Source organism: Myotis myotis, unplaced genomic scaffold (assembly GCF_014108235.1).
Source record: "Myotis myotis isolate mMyoMyo1 unplaced genomic scaffold, mMyoMyo1.p scaffold_m19_p_18, whole genome shotgun sequence".
In the NCBI taxonomy this organism is placed as follows: domain Eukaryota; kingdom Metazoa; phylum Chordata; class Mammalia; order Chiroptera; family Vespertilionidae; genus Myotis; species Myotis myotis.
Genome location: NW_023416322.1, coordinates 10,732,531 through 10,748,954, shown reverse-complemented (window position 1 = coordinate 10,748,954; position 16,424 = coordinate 10,732,531). Strand labels below are relative to the sequence as shown.

At 40.6% G+C, this 16,424-nt stretch overlaps 1 pseudogene; it reads right to left on the bottom strand.

Annotated features, from left to right (window-relative positions):
* The window catches only part of LOC118673251, a 33,964-nt pseudogene extending 18,077 nt beyond the window's left edge, over nt 1–15,887 (bottom strand).
* Between the last annotated feature and the right edge of the window lie 537 nt (nt 15,888–16,424).

Here is a 16,424-nt window from a genome sequence, read left to right as displayed (position 1 = left end):
GCCAATCAGAAAGGATATATGCACCCCTATGTTCATAGCAGCACAATTCACCATAGCTAAGATTTGGAAACAGCCTAAGTGCCCATCAGCAGATGAGTGGATTAGAAAACTGTGGTACATATACACAATGGAATACTATGCTGCGGTAAAAAAAAAGGAACTCTTGCCTTTTGCAACAGCATGGATGGAACTGGAGAGCATTATGCTTAGTGAAATAAGCCAGTCAGAGAAAGATAAATACCACATGATCTCACTCATTTGTGGATTATAGAGAACAACATAGACTGATGAAAAGGGACAGACTCAAAGACTGAGAAACAGCAATCAGGCTATCAATCCCCAGAAGGAAAGTAGGGGAGGGCGGGGGTAAGGGGAAGAGATCAACCGAAGGACTTGTATACATGTATATAAGCCATACCAATGGACATGGACAACAGGGGGATGGGAGCATGAGTGTGTGTGGGGGGGAGGTTGGGGGTTAATGGGGGGGATGAGGACACATTTGTAATACCTTAACTAATAATAAAAAAATAAATAAATAAATAAATAAATAAAAGACACTATAAACTTGAATTTGTATGGATAAATAAACATTTCACTAAAGGTAAATATGTGGGCAATTATAAAATCTATATTATTATAACAATGGGATTGTATTGGGATTTTTTTATTTACATGTGATATAAGAGAGTAATCTTTTAAAAGAAAATAAAAAATTAGTGTAGAAGTCAGTATTTCAATTATTAGTGTAGAAGTTAGTATGATATTAACACCTAAAAGGGGTGGAGATGGAGCTGTAAAGGATCCTTTTTTGTAATTTATTGACTTTAAATTGGTATAAATTCAAATAGGAGTGTTATAACTACAGGATGTTGAAAGCAACCCCAATGGGAACGACAGACAAAAATCACTATAGAAAAATACATAAAAGGGAATGAGGAAGAAATTTCAGCATTTCGTTATAAAAATTAGCTAAACACAAAAGAAAACTCGAATGCACAAAAGGAGCGACCCCCCGCCCAAAGCTTAAAAGCATATAGAACACAAACAGCACAATGAGAGAAGTTAAGTCCCTCTTTGTCAGTAATTTTTCTTTATATTTTTATTGATTTCGAGAGGGAGAGGGAGATAGAAAGATCAATGATGAAAGATAATCATTGATCGGCTGCCTCCTGCATGCCCCACACCAGGGATTGAGCCCACACCTGGGCATGTGCCCTTGACCGGAATCAAACCCGGGACCCTTCAGTCCACAGGCTGACACTCTATCCACGGAGCCAGACCAGTCAGGGCCCGTTGCATTTTTATAGTGTATTACATTTACCTTCTAAATGCACGTTTTTTATAAACCCCCAATATCTCAAATATACACTATTAAAAGAGCCCTATAGAAAAAGACTCCTATTAAGTGCTCAGCACTTGTTTTTGAGACTTTCACTCCATTGTAGCAGCCCCAAAAATAAGGTTTTTCACCTAAGAAACTGGCTGCCCAGGTCAATTTTGTCTGGAAACACCTGACAGAGTTATCTGAAGGTTAGATTACTTTTGCTTGGCAATTTTACCTTCCATTTCTATAAACCCTCTCTCAACTCCCAGGGTTGGCCATTTTAAACAGGGTACACTTTGTTGTTAAGGATAAAGTCACCATGATTACTATATTTTTAATGCTAACAATAGCATTATTATATATAGTAAGTATTATACTATTGTTTTCTTTTAATTTAAATTTCTTTCTATTCATTACATATCTTTTGTCTCCATAAAAAGCCAAAGAGTACATTAGCTATAAGTGTAACTGGTCACATAGAAAGCAAGAAGTCAACCTTATAGGAATGCTTAAGAAAAAAACCCAAAATCAGATTAGTAACATTTACATTAGTCCTCTAATGAGCAGCTTACTTACCCCTCATTACAAACATAATGAGCCTGTGAACCAAATTGAAAAGTTCCGTGTGTGAAAAATACTTGGGCATTTTGAGGTTCTACTAGCTGTGGACATGATTTTCCTGAAAGAAAAATTTCAAATATGTTGTTTTATACCAATTGCAATACAGATTTGAATCAAAATTGGACACTGCTCTTTTGAATTCATGAAAATATTTTCTTTCCTTAACTATCAAAAGCCCAAATTTAAAATTCACGTATCCCTTCACAACCAATTGCCAAGGAAGAGATTCTAGGGAAATTTTCAAAAACAGTGCTACCTAAAATATATTTTCCCATGAGATAACCGTCCTTACAGTAGTGACATATAGAGACTACAATGTGTGAAAATGTCTAAGGAATAAAAAGAAAAGTTTTGTGAACTCACTTGTACAAGCCTCCTGGAGAGGTGTCCATGTGTTATCAGGCTGACAAACAGCAGAGGTGGGAAGAACAGGAACAAGACGCTTGTATCCTGGGAGACACTCATATTCTACTGTGTTCCCAGGAGTATAATGGGGTGCAGGATTACCCTTTAGTTTCATGGACGCAAATGTCGGTAGTTCATCACAGCCACCTAGGCCTGAGATAAGAACATGAGAGTAAATTATTTTAACTTTTTCATCGGCCAGGGACTGTGGTCTGGATGTAGCTTCATGGTACTGAATAAATGCAAAGGTTTTTGAAAGATTTTAAATGATTGTTTCAACCTTTTACCCAAGTGATGGTGGTAGGGATGTGCCATGCTTGCTTTAAATAATATCTGATGAGCTTTTGATTTGTTGGAGAATAAGGTGAAAATTCATTTAACAGTAACCTGAAGAGACAGCAACAATGATTTTTTATTTTAAAATATAGCCACAGATATGAGTCCTTCCCCATTTTTTTCTGAATTCATCTCACACAACTCCCCTAAGATAATATCTTTAGTATGTCGGGTCAGATTACTCTTCCTCAGTTTGAAACAGTGAGAAACCTCAGTGTTCTCTAAGAAGGCAAGTTCCTAGAGGTTGTAAATCATATGTCTTCTTTTTCTACTACGTTCTGCATGAAGTTGTTCCTCAAGAAATGCTGTAGTAACAGGTGATTAATATGTAAGCATTGTGCATTTCATAAATCAAAATATGAGTTAAAGTATTTTAAAATATAAGGTTTCATATGTTTCATATGTCAACCCTGAGAAAAAGTATGCCTGCCAAGAAGTACTCCTTGTGTTTGAGTTCAAATTCATAACTTGAGTCTAGCATCCATTGTTTACAGAGGTCTTTCATGCACACTGCCTATTAGGGAAAAAATGTAGACTAAGCTCCAAGCTCTTGCACTGTGTTCTTGCCCTCTGAGTCATTAAAAAAAAGTCCATAGCCCAATGGATGTGGCTCAGTGGTTGAGCATCCACCCATGAACCAGGAGGTCATGGTTCCATCCCTGGTCAGGACACATGCCTGGGTTGCAGGCTCCATCCTTAGTAGGGGGCATGCAGGAAGTAGCTGATCAATCATTCTCATCACTGATGTTTCTCTCTCTCTCTCCTTCTCCCTTCCTCTCTGCAATCAACCTATCTCTATCTCTATCTCCATCTCCATCTCTATCTAGTTCCCTAAGGTGGCTGGCTGATTTGTATATTCAACATATTCCTACAGTAAAGCTATTATATTGCTATTCTGCAGAATGTTTTACTTCTGGGTTTTTCTGTAGTTATTTTTCTACTTAAAATAGTGTCATTTCTACTTCAGAAACTCTTTTTCTTTTTTTGTTAATATATAATTTTCTTTTTGCTACTTTGATTGGGTGTTTTCCACTATCTTGCCTTTCAAATCACTGAAAGTTTCATCTAAACTGTTATTGATTCCTTCTAGTGTATTCTTCATTTCAGTTATTATAGTCTTCATTTATAAGTGGTTAGTTTTATGGTTTCTATGGTCTGTATTTTTTTTTTTATGTTTACTATCTCTTTGTTGAAGTTCTTACTCATTTGATCTACTCTTCCCCAAAGTTCGTTGAGCATCTTTATAAGCAGTGTTTTGACCTCCGCATCTGGTAGATTGCTTGTCTCCATTTTGTGTAGGTCTTTTTCTGGAGTTTTCCCCTGTAGTTTAATTTGGGACATGCTTCTTTGTCTCCTCGTTTTGGCTGCTCCTCTGTGTTTGTTTCTATGTATTAGAAAGATCTGCTACATTTACCAGTTCCGTCAGGGCGGCCTTACCTAAGAGGTTTCCTTTGGCGCCCAGTGGCACAGTGGCACTGTCCCTTGTGTGGGTTGTGTGTAGCCTCCTGTTGTAGTTCAACCTTGATTGTTGTTTGCTCCTCAGTAGGTGGAGCTGTCTCTCAGGGTGACTAGCTCTAAAGACTGGTAATGACCACAGTGGGAGCTGATTCACCCCAGCAGGGCTCCTGGTGCCTTCTAAGACCACCCTTTCTATGTGCCTTTTGTGAAGCTAACAGAGTGGTGCTCTGTTGTGATCTGAGGTCGGCCTTCACATATGTGTTGTTTCTGGGGCTTCTTGAGAGAGGCTCCAGTATAGGCTGTCAGCCGCTACCCGTGCCCAGCCAAGGGCCATCTGGTAGGAGCTACAAGTGATCCCTGGTTGGCAAATGCCTGTACTGAGCCAGGAGACTCGCGGGAGAAGCCACACCATGACTTGAGGCTAGCAGCCATCCAGGCCAGGCCCGGGCCACTCAGCAAAAGGCACAGACACAGTGAAGCCAGACACTACCTTCTTGGGTCCTGCAGATCTTGGAGAGATTTTAAGAAAGCTTGCAGCATGAGCCATGTCTGCCCATGAGGCACAGCCACTGAAAGAGCCAAGCACAGTGTGTGCACTGGGTGGAGCTGAGTCTCAGGGAGTCATCAGGGTTAGGTGAGTGGTAGTTACTGGGTTAATGCAGATTCAGATTTGGTTCCTCTCTGTCCCTGCATGGGAGAGTGCTCAAAACAGGGACAATAATGGCCCCCACCCTGAAGCCACACAAGTCAGTTTCTCCCCACATGTCTTGATGCCTTCGAGCTGCTGTTCCTTTCCAGGTGCTTTGGGTGAGTGCCTGTGAGTGATTGAGTCTGTGTGCAGGCTTTCTAGGAGAACATCTGGGTTTCCAGCAACCCTCCATCTCACCAGGGTGGGACTAAATCACCACTGGCTTTCACAGCCAGCCGCCATGGGGACTTCGCTTCCCAGCACTGATGCCCTGGGTTTAGGGAGCCTGGTGTGGGGCTGGTATTTCTCAATCTTATCCTTTACTATAGGAGTTCAGCCAGTCTTCAGGTGGGTCTCCAGGTTGACTGCTGTATAACTGAGTTGTAATTTGATGTGGTCATGGGAGGAGGCAAGCACAGTGCTTACCTACTCTGCCATCTGGACTGGAACACTCTGATCTCTGAAATCTTAAGCAGAACAGTTGATCAGTAGTCCATGAAATTATTTCATTTAAATAATTAAGGACTTTTCCTGTCTTTCCATTGCTATGAAATTTAGTTTCTGTTGCCAAATAAAAATTCCCAGTATAGAGAAAAAGAATAATAGTATGAAATGTGTATAGGTGGTAGAAAAATGAGTCTTGTTCTGGAGAGAGTAGAAACATCTGAGTTTAAGTGGTGCTGTATAAACAGAACTAAAGTGGTCACGGACAGATACCCTATTAAAGGTTTCAACATGTCTCTTTTAATATGAATCAAAGGACAAAAGTCACTGACAGAAAACATGGCAGCCATGGACTTTCCCCTTCATGTATTGATTGGAATAATGTTGTAAGTCAAAATTAGCTTCCTATGTGACAGGCACTGTGCTAAGTGCTTTAAGTGCCTCCCATTTTAATTTTCTATTATCCAGGAAGGAAGACATTAAATCATTTTACATATAAGTGAGCACATTTACTAGTGAAGCTTATGTCATTGCCCAAGTTTGCACACCTATTTATATCTGTGGACTATGGCAAATCAATTTAGAATCACAAGTATAACAACTAGAATAGCTGCAAAAATGTTATTTTTCTTTTTATTATTAAAATGATGGATGACCAAATCACCAGACAGCCAAAAGATTTTTTTTAAATCCATAGCTATTTAAACAATTTAGAAAAATAAAGCAGGAAGTTACTAAGCCTGAGACATGAGAAACTGTAGGTTTTTTCCTGGGAGGAGTTGACATTGAAAAACAAAATAATGTAAACTGGATCAACCACTTGGTTATTATTTTCATTTTACGAAACGATGCCTTTCATTCTTGACTCATATAGGTGAAATTTCCCACGCTTCAATTTATTTGAAAAAATGTTTTCTATACATTTTGACACATAAAAATACCAAATAACAGAAATTTAGACTCATGTGTAATGTACATGTGTTAAGAGCCTATCAAAACATAAATTATATGTCATACCTCTGTTCTGGAAATGAACACAACACAGAGTCACATGCAAAAATTACTTGCTTCTTCGCAATTATTCTGTATCACTGATATTTAATGTCAAAGAAATAATAAAATAAAATAAAATAAAGTAAAATAAAATAAAATAAAACAAAATAAGAAAGAAAAAGACACCCTTTGTACCTTGAATACATTCTGGCATCTTGGGCTCCCAATTATTGTTAACTCCACAGACAACTGTCTTGTTGCCTTCAAGGTGAAATCCCTCCAGGCACTCAAATGTAACCTCAGATTTGTAGTAATATTTTTTCCCAAGTCCAGAAATGACTCTCCCATTCTCGAGTACTGGATATTGGCATTTGACCACTGAAAAGCAAAGAAATTCCAGAATGAATGGAAAATTGTTTTAACCCAGGGCAGAAACATTACTTTCTACTGGGAACAAGGAGACAAGAAATGGAAGTCAGGATATTAATTAAATAAAAAACTTTAATTCCAGGGAAACAGATATAGAGATATCTAATAACCTTTTCCCACCTAGAACAGACTCTCATGATAGATTATTGGTTTCTTATGTGTTTTTTCAATAGTGGCAAGTTTTGAAAAGGTCTGACTACTAGATACAAATTCTGGGCAAGTTCAAAAGCAACTTCTGATTCTCCTTAATTTAGGGATTAAAAAAAAAATTCGTGCTGACACTGATTACAGTACGCTGCTTTTCAGAAAAGCAGGGAAGACTCCTGTGAGAAGGTTATACTTGAGCTCAAGTTGAAAAGAAGCTAGATGTGAAAGGAAACATTGGTAGGTAGCAACAACATACATGAACTGGGATATTTAAAAAATAGAAAGGCTGCACGGCTGGCGTGGCTCAGTGATTCAGCATTGACCTATGAACCAGGAGGTCACTGTTTGATTTCCGGTCATGGCACATGCCCAGGTTGTAGGTTCAATCCCTAGTATGGAGCATGCAGGATGCAAGCTGATCAGTGATTCACTCTCATTATTGATGTTTCTATCTCTCTCTCTCTCTCTCCCTCTTCCTTCCTCTCTGAAATCAATACAAATATTTTTAAGTTTCAACTGCTAATAGATTATTGCTAGTAAATAGACATGGAATTTAATACTGCACATTTGGTTATTGTCTAAAACTTCAGTCTTTCCTATTTTCCAAAAAGATAATCATGCCATAAGTGAATAAAGTCTATTTCATTTCTTCATTCCCATTATGTTTGCCTGTTTCCATATGTTGAATTATTGTACTGGTGAGGCCCTTCAATACAATGCTGAATAGAGTGGTGAGAATAAACACCCTTGTATTGTTTCAATGTTAGGGAGAAATAAATTACTCTATGACAATAAGTATAATGTTAGCTGTGAGATTCATGTAGGTGATTTTCATCAGGTCCTGTATGATCAGATAACACTTTATTTTTAAACCAGTGTGTGTTTTGTGATGCTTTCAAGCAGTAAAGTCATAATCCATGCAATACACAGTAATTTACAAGGTATACAGTGAAATACCAAGAACAGGTGGGGCGAAGGGTAGGAAACTCTACAACTAGAGCTATTTTTTTAATTTGACCTATTCTTAATTAATTTAGAAACCAATTTAACAGGAGGAACAAGAACATATGACTGTTTTGTTTACTTTTTAGTAAAGTAATTTGAAAGAAAGAAATGGAAAGATTATTACCTTTGCACTCAGGAGGGTTACTACTCCATTGGTTTCGCCCAGAACAAACAAGCCTGCTCTCTCCAACAAGGGAATATTCATCTGGTCCATTTGAAGGCTTACAACTGTAAGTGACTACATCACTATATTCAAATGTATCCTTGTGGCTATTGCTGAATTCTCCATTTGGTATTTGTTGAGGTGGTTGACACAAAATCCCTTAAAAAGAGGACAGGAAAGGCAAAAGAAAAGGTAAAAGATTAAGACAGCATTAGTAATGTCTTTAGAACTTCTTCAATAACTTCATTAACATATGAGTTCTATAATCTAGTTGCATATGCAATATCCATTTGGAACAAAATTTCTATGAAAAAAATGTAATATTTTTTTCATCCTTAAGAGTATGTAGTGCAATATGCCAAAGGTACAAATGTTGTGTCAATGCAACAGCCCGATCTTGAGGTCTATATTTAAGCCACATATTGATGGGTGTGCAAACACATAAAATAATGCCACTATTCTCACTTTTTGAAAATTTGGTTTTCCTTTAAAAAATATGTTGTATATATTAATGTGTATTGTGCTCACTGTTCTCAATAATGAGTTCATAAATAATTATTTTTAAAACTTTTCAGGGTTAATTCCAATATAATGGAATAGCAATAGCCATATCCCACCTGAAGAAAAGCTATTTGGGGGTCTTTTTAAAATTTAAAAGCATGAAGTCAAGCCAAGGCCAAAAGTTTGAGAACTACTGCTCTAAATTCTAAAGAGAGAATATACTTACTTTCACACTGTGGGGGACTATCACTCCATTCCACATTATTTCCAGAAACTTCACAATATAGATTTGTTGTTCCAAGTAAGTAATAACTAAATGAGAATGGGAAAAAAATACTGTTTTCTTTCTCAGTTAAGAAGAAATACATAATTACAAAGAAAAACTTTATGTGGTTGTTTCTCTGCACTTCAGTGGGCTTGTGGGAGAAGTTTCTTAAACAGAATATGTTGAACATGCTAAACAAACCTGCAACTTAATGAAAGAGATTCTGCATTTGAACACACATTGGTCCGGAGAAAAATGTCTACAAAGTCTGTCTAGCCTGAGAGTCTGGCCTCTTTTCTGTCTTCAAGAGGCACATCAACATTCACTTCTCCGAACTTGCTCATGCCATTCGGCTCAGTCATACACCAACTGAGCAGAGAGATCTGGCCCTCACGCTTACCTGCCTGGATTCCAGTCCCAGCTCCAAGACTGGCTTGTTATTTGAGCTTCATGTTTCTATTTCTCAGATTCCATATCTATGAAAACAGTATAATAGTATATAGCTCCTGGGGTTCTTTTTAGTAGTAGATAAATTAGCATCTGAGACATAGTAAGTACTATGTAAGTTTTAGGTATGATGAATCGGAGTGTCTTCCCAGTAGCAGCTCAGGAGAACTCCTTGATGGAATAGCTCATGATTTAAAATCACAGAACTCTCTCTTCTTTCTGGACTCTCCTTGTGAGTAAATTTACTTCTTTGGTTCTCCTTTACTATTTTCCTTTGACACCTTTCGGTATATATTGTGCTTCTCACTAAGGCTAACACTTCTTTGAGAATAATCTATGTTTTAACCTCCACAAGGTGCCAAGCAGGCTCGCTCTCTATGTAGACTGCATATTCGCACTTGATCAAATTAAAATAGAGTCAGTAAAACAGCCTGTACAAGCATCCAGCTGACTTTCCCTGCAAGCCTCATTCATTGATCCTATATTATAATCTATTAGGAAAGGATTCTGGGATGATGCTGGGTAGGAAGCTTCAAGAACCGCTCTCCCCATTTGGACAACCATTTCTACTAGAATCTGCCTAATGTCACTGTTTTGAAACTCTGGAGTTTGTTGAAGGCTTGCAACTTCCAGAAAAGACTTGGGCAGGTAAATTGCACTAAAATTGGTCAATTTCTGCTCTTAGCCCAGTGGCAGCTGCCATGCTACTCCCATAGCAAGCAGCTATGCTCCTGAAGCAGTTTATTGGCAGACTGAAGGAGCCAGCTTGGGATAAAAGGCCTGTGTTCTCCAAATATCAGGGGTCCTTGCTTTTATCACTGACTGATCTTTCTGGTCACAGAGAAGCAGACAAAGACGTGGGCAGCCGTTGTTGTCATATCTCGCTTCTCCAACGTGTAAGCCTTTTCTTGCTGTCTGAGGAGAATTCCAGTGATTTCTTCTTCATTTCTCGTGATTTCCCCCTCCAGAAGCCAGATATTAAAATCTGGGACATTTAAAAACAACTACAGCCCTAACCGGTTTGGCTCAATGGACAGAGCATCGGCCTGCGGAATCAAGGATCCCAGGTTTGATTCTGATCATGGGCATGTACCTTGGTTGCAAGCACATACCCAGTAGGGAGTGTGCAGGAGGCAGCTGATTGATGTTTTTCTCTCATTGATGTATGGGGGCATGTTTAGAGGAAGACACCACTCTGTCAGACTGTAATATCCAGAAACAGCCCGCCCTGCACTTGGTGCTTTGCCTGTGGGGTGGAATCTATGAACCTTTTCTGCCAACTCCCCTGAAATACAGTGGCTATATGACCCAAATGTTATGCTTGCCTGCAACCCAGTGCTATCAACTGCTTTAAGAAGAACTGTGAACACACCAAAAAACTGTGACTCAAGGAGATGCTCAAAAGAGGCCTTTCCACTTGGTCCTAGAGGTAGGAAGCCTTCAGAACTTATTCTATGAGAAGAGCATTACTGTGATGCCAACAACAGAAAAAGACACTACAAGAAAAGTAAGCTACAGAATAGTATCCATTATGAACCTTGATGCAAAAATCTGCAACTAATTACAGAAAACAGAAATCAGAAAGATTATCCACCATGCACAAGTGAGATTTATTCCCAGAATGCAAGGGTGGCTCAACATATGCAAATCCATCTATGTAATCTGCCATATCAACAGCATGAAGGGTAAATCCACTTGATCATTTCAACTGAGCATTTGTCAGGACTCAACATTCTTGCATAGTAAATACTCAACAAACCAATTAGAGAAGGTAAGTACCTTAAGATAATACATGCCATAGATGAAATACCTACAGCAAACATCCTATTCAGTGGTTTAAATCCAAAAGCTTTTCTTCTAAGATCAGGAATAACGCAAGAATGCCCACCTTTACCATGTCTATTCAACATGGTACTGGAAGTTTAGTCAGAGAAACTAGACAAGAACTAAAAGGCCCCCACCCAGCTTAGTGATTTCTCCTTTTTACTTTCTCTTGTTTTTTATCCCCTTCATTTCTAGTTTTGTTCTCTCCCATGTTGTACCCTACATTCTGTTCATTTTCCTCTATTCCAAATAGCATGCACAGTGTCCTTTAACTCTAGTTTGAAGCCTATTCTAAACTTTATCCTCCTTTAAAAATTTCCTTGGGCCCTAACTGGTTTGGCTCAGTTGATAGAGTGTCAGCCTGCGGACTGAAAGGTCCCAGGTTTGATTCTCGTCAAGGGCATGTACCTTGGTTGTGGGCACATCCCCAGAGGGGGGTGTGCAGGAGGCAGCTGATCAATGTCTCTCTCAACAATGTTTCTAACTTTCTATCCCTCTCCCTTCCTCTCTGTAAAAAATCAATAAAATGTATTTTTTAAAAAGGCAGCTCAATGGGTTATGAAGATATAAAATTATCACTGTTTGCAAATAATAAAATCTTATATGTAGAAAACCCACCTTAAGCGGTTTGGCTCAGTGGACCAAGTGTCAGCCTGTGGACCAAAGGATCCTGGGTTCATTTCTGGTCAAGGGCACATACCTTGGTTGGAGGCTGATGCCTGGCCCAGGCCCTGGTCAGGGCTCCTGCAGGAGGCAACCAATTGATGTATTTCTCTCACATTGATATTTCTATATTTCTCTTTATCCTTTCCTCTCTCTTCCACTCTCCCTAAAAAATCAATGGAAAAATATCCTCAGGTGAGGTTTAAAAAAAAGAGAGAGAGAAAATCCTAAGGACTGTGTGTGCTTGCATGCACGCGCACGCAAACACACACACACACACACACACACACACACACACACACACAGCTATTAGAACAAATAAATTAATGCAGCAAAGTAGCAGAATACAAAGTCAATATCAAAAATCAGTTGCTTTTTTATAGTGTATTACATTTACCCTGTAAATGCACATTTTTATAAATGTCTAAATATATGCTACTAGAGGCCTGGTGCACGAAATTCATGCAAGGGGCTTGGCCCTCACAGCCCCTGCTGCTGCCTTGGTTCTTGCAGCTCCAGCATCATCCAGAAGGTTGTCCAGTTGGTCGTCCAGAAGGTCATTTAGCTGGTCAATTAGCATATTAGCTTTTTATTATATAGGAATAAAAGGGTCCAAGAGAAAAAAGTGCGCAGTACATGTTTTTGAGACCTTCACTCCTTTATAGCTGCCTCAAAACTCATGTTTTCCAACAAAAGGATTTTGATCAATATTATGGTCCAGGCTAATCAGGTCAATGCTCACCAGGTAACACTTTACAGAGTTATCTCCATGAACAATATCTTTGGTGGGTAAACCTACCTACCAATTCTATAAGCCCTCCTTCAACTCTAAGTGTTGGCCATTTTAAATAGGATATAATTTGTTGTTAAAGTAATGTCATCAAGATTACTACAAGTTAATGCTAATGATAAGCTTATTCTTGCATGTAGTATTATAAAAGTTTCCTTTCCTTCACTTTTAATTTCTATTCATTACACATCTTCTCAGTCTGCATAAAAAGACCTAGAGTTGATTGGCTGGAAGTACAACTTGTCACACAGAAAGCAAGAACTCAACATTATGGGAATGCTGAAGAATAGAAGCAAACCGAAATAGTAACATTTACTGTATGCCTCTAAGGAGAAACTTACCCTTCATTACAAATATAGTGAGCTTGATAACCAAACTTGTTAGCTTCGTTTACATAAGATATATAGACTACTCGGCCATTGAGGGGATCTCCTAGCTGCGGACATGTCTTTTCTAAAAGAAAAATTTCAAATGTGTTGTTATATGCCAATTTCAAAGCAAGTGAATACAAATCAAAATTCGATACTGATCTTTTAAATGCATTTAACTATTTAAAGACCAAACTTAAGATTCACATATACTATGGCAAGCAACTGCCAAGAAAAATATTCCCAGGAGATTTTCAAAGACATTATCATCTAAAATCTCCATTCCCGTGGGAAAACCATCATGGTAATAGTGGACATGTGTGACAATATCCAGAGCAATACAAATAAAAGCTGTGTCTACCTACCTGTACAAGCCTCCTGGAGAGGAGGTGCCCATGTGTCATCAGGCTGACAAACAGCAGTGGTGGGGACTAAAGGTACAATACGCTTGTATCCTAAACGACACTTAAATTCGACCCTGTCCCCAGGACCATAAGATGCTTTAGGAGGACCGTTTAACACCATGGTTTTAAATATCACTGGATCATCACAGGCATCTGGGCATAAGAGAATAAGAACATGAAAAAGAAGAGTGTTTTATCTTTTCCATCAGCCTGGGACTGTGGTTGGGCAGCAGGTAGTTAGTACAAAATGAATGGAAAGGTCCTTGGCAAGTTTTTATTTTTTTAATTAAATTGATTCGGGTGAGTTTGATCAACATGAACATATAGGTTTCAGGTATGGGTTTCTGTGTTCTATGATCGGTATATTGCACCAAGTGCTCACCACCCAAAGTCAAGTCTTCTCCTGTTACCACATATCAGGACACTCCTCACCCCCTACCACCTTCCCTCTGGGAAGCACCACACTGCTGTTTGTGTTCACGAGTTTCAGTTTTATACCCGCATATGAGTGAAATCATATGGTTCATAGCTTTTTCTGAGTGACTTATTTCACTGAGCATAATGTTCTCAAGGTCCGTCCATCTTGTTGCAAATGGAGCTATTTCATCCTCTCTTACGGCTGAATAGTATTCCCTTGTGTATGAGTACCACATCCAGTGCTCTATCACGGGACACTTTGGTGGTTTCCACCTTTTGGCCACCATGAATAATGCTGCAATGGACATAGGGGTGCATATATCTCTGCGAATACATTTTAAAAGCAGATCTTCTTCTATGCCTTTCTCTTGCCTCCACTGCTCTACTACTGCCACACTGGATACTTGAGAGTCTGTGAATACCCTGAGCCTTGTCACATCTCTGAGTCTTTGCTCCCACTGCTCCCTAAGTTCTGAACACCTTTCCTCCCTGCTCAGCTGCAACTCCTGCTCAGCTCTTATCTTGTAGACTTACCTGCTCAATATCCCTAGGAAACATATTCTCCCTCCTCCAAGAGGCAGCGAACGGTCCCCTATTCTTGGACTCTCTTCTGCACGTGTTTTTGTGTTTACTAGTTAGCGTGGCTGACTCCATCTATCCATGGGGCCAAAATACCTAGCACAGGATGCCCCCCACAGTAGCTATTCAAAAGAAGTTGCTACTAAACCACTGCTGTAGCACAGAGACAGCGGTAAAGGAGATGCAATGAACACAATATTGAAAATAATCACTTGAAATTCTGGGCGCTGGGAAAGGATTTGGATAGGTAATCTCTTTGCTACCTATCTGCCAGTATCCTGGTAACCTAGCAAGTGACAGGAAAAGCACTGCTGTCATTGTATTGTAATTTGCACACTAAGGAAACTAAGAAACACTGTGTAACTTGTTGATCTCCGTTTCTTTAGTTAAAAAGAAAGAAAAGACCCAAAATAGGCAGAAGAGACCACCTGTAACAATCTATTGTGGGTCTCGGTGGAATGAGAGTGCTCCTGGAAACACAAGTTTCCCTTCTGCAACTCCCTGGCAGCATTTGGCAGCTACCTCTGAGATGCAAGCCTCCCGGGCCCAAGGCGGCCTACAAACCCTTCTTCTCCTGAGCTGCTTCAAGAGTGAAATGTTTGTTTTCCCCGCCCAGCTTAGTGATTTCTCCTTTTTACTTTCTCTTGTTTTTTATCCCCTTCATTTCTAGTTTGTTCTCTCCCATGTTGTACCCTACATTCTGTTCATTCTCCTCTATTCCAAACAGCACGCACAGTGTCCTTCAACTCTAGTTTGAAGCCTATTCTCAACTTCATCCTCCTTTAAAAATTTCCTTGGGCCCTGACTGGTTTGGCTCAGTGGATAGAGCGTCGGCCTGCGGACTGAAGGGTCCCAGGTTCAAGTCCGGTCAAGGGCATGTACCGTGGTTGCGGACACATCCCCAGTAGGGAGTGTGCAGGAGGCAGCTGATCGATGTTTCTCTCTAATCGATGTTTCTCACTCTCTGTCCCTCTCCCTTCCTCTCTGGAAAAAAAGAAGAAAAAAGATCAGTAAAATATATATTTTTTAAAATTTCCTTTGGTGTTCTCCTTCCCGCCACGGTTCCCTTTCCTCCCTCATAGAAATGAACTGTTTAATGATCAGTAACCAGAATACTGATCAGAAGACTGTACCAGAAGACAGTGGCAATATGAGCCCTGCAAACTGGACACACAGGGGAGGGCAGAGCCTCTCTGGCGCTCCGCGATCCCTGCAGTAGCTTTTAGGTACCACTGAAAGGCCATCCTAAGCCGGGCCACACCAGCACCACCCTGGTCCACCAAGCCCGTGCTTCCTACCAAACCCACAAAGCAAACCTCTCCCCGCCCTCGGCTCCGGTCGGCCAGCTCCCCGACCCTCTCCATTGCCTCCAGAGCTGCACCTTTCCCATCCCTACCAGAGCACATGGGCAGCAGGAGCCCTAGGGCCACCAACAGGATGCCAGGGGAGCGCCAGAAAGAGAAGGCGCTCACGTGGCGGAGAGGAGGTGGCCAGCGCGGCTCCGAAGATGCCATCATTTCCCAAGAGATCGGTAGGAAACCTGAGGGACAGCAAGCGTTTTTTACCTTTTTGAGAGCAGGTGTCAGACGCAACAATCCCCATTCCAAGTGTCCTGTGCGCTAAGGCTGGTGGGCGTGGCCACAGTAGTGACGTCCGGGTAGGGCGGGGCCAATGGCAGGTGCGGGGCGGGGCCCCGGGGCGGGGCGGGGCGTTAGCCCCTGAGGGAATGGGGCGTGGCCTGGCCAACATCTAACCCACCTGGTGGCTGGCAGCTCAGGCTCCGCCCTCGCCCACCTGGGCTGACCCTTTACTCTCTGCCTGGAAGCACAGCCTGGGTTTGCAGGAAATGGTGGTTCACCCTGACTTCATGAACAGTTACCATTTTCAAAGGCTGCCCAGGTGAGGCTGCTCTTCATCAAAGACAGAACTGTTTTCCTCGGAGGCTCACTAATAGCATGGACACCTCAAAGAAATTCGGAGGAAATACACCCCTGCCCCTTTCTTCCCTGTCACTGTCCTTCAATTCTATTCCCTTAGCGCTCTACCTGTGAATTGAGAACTTCCCATGAGCAGGGCATCGCGCCAGGTCACGTGGGTTCCAAACCGCTCCTCCCTACCAAGGAGCCCATGGCCTGTGCGTGTTCTCCTGG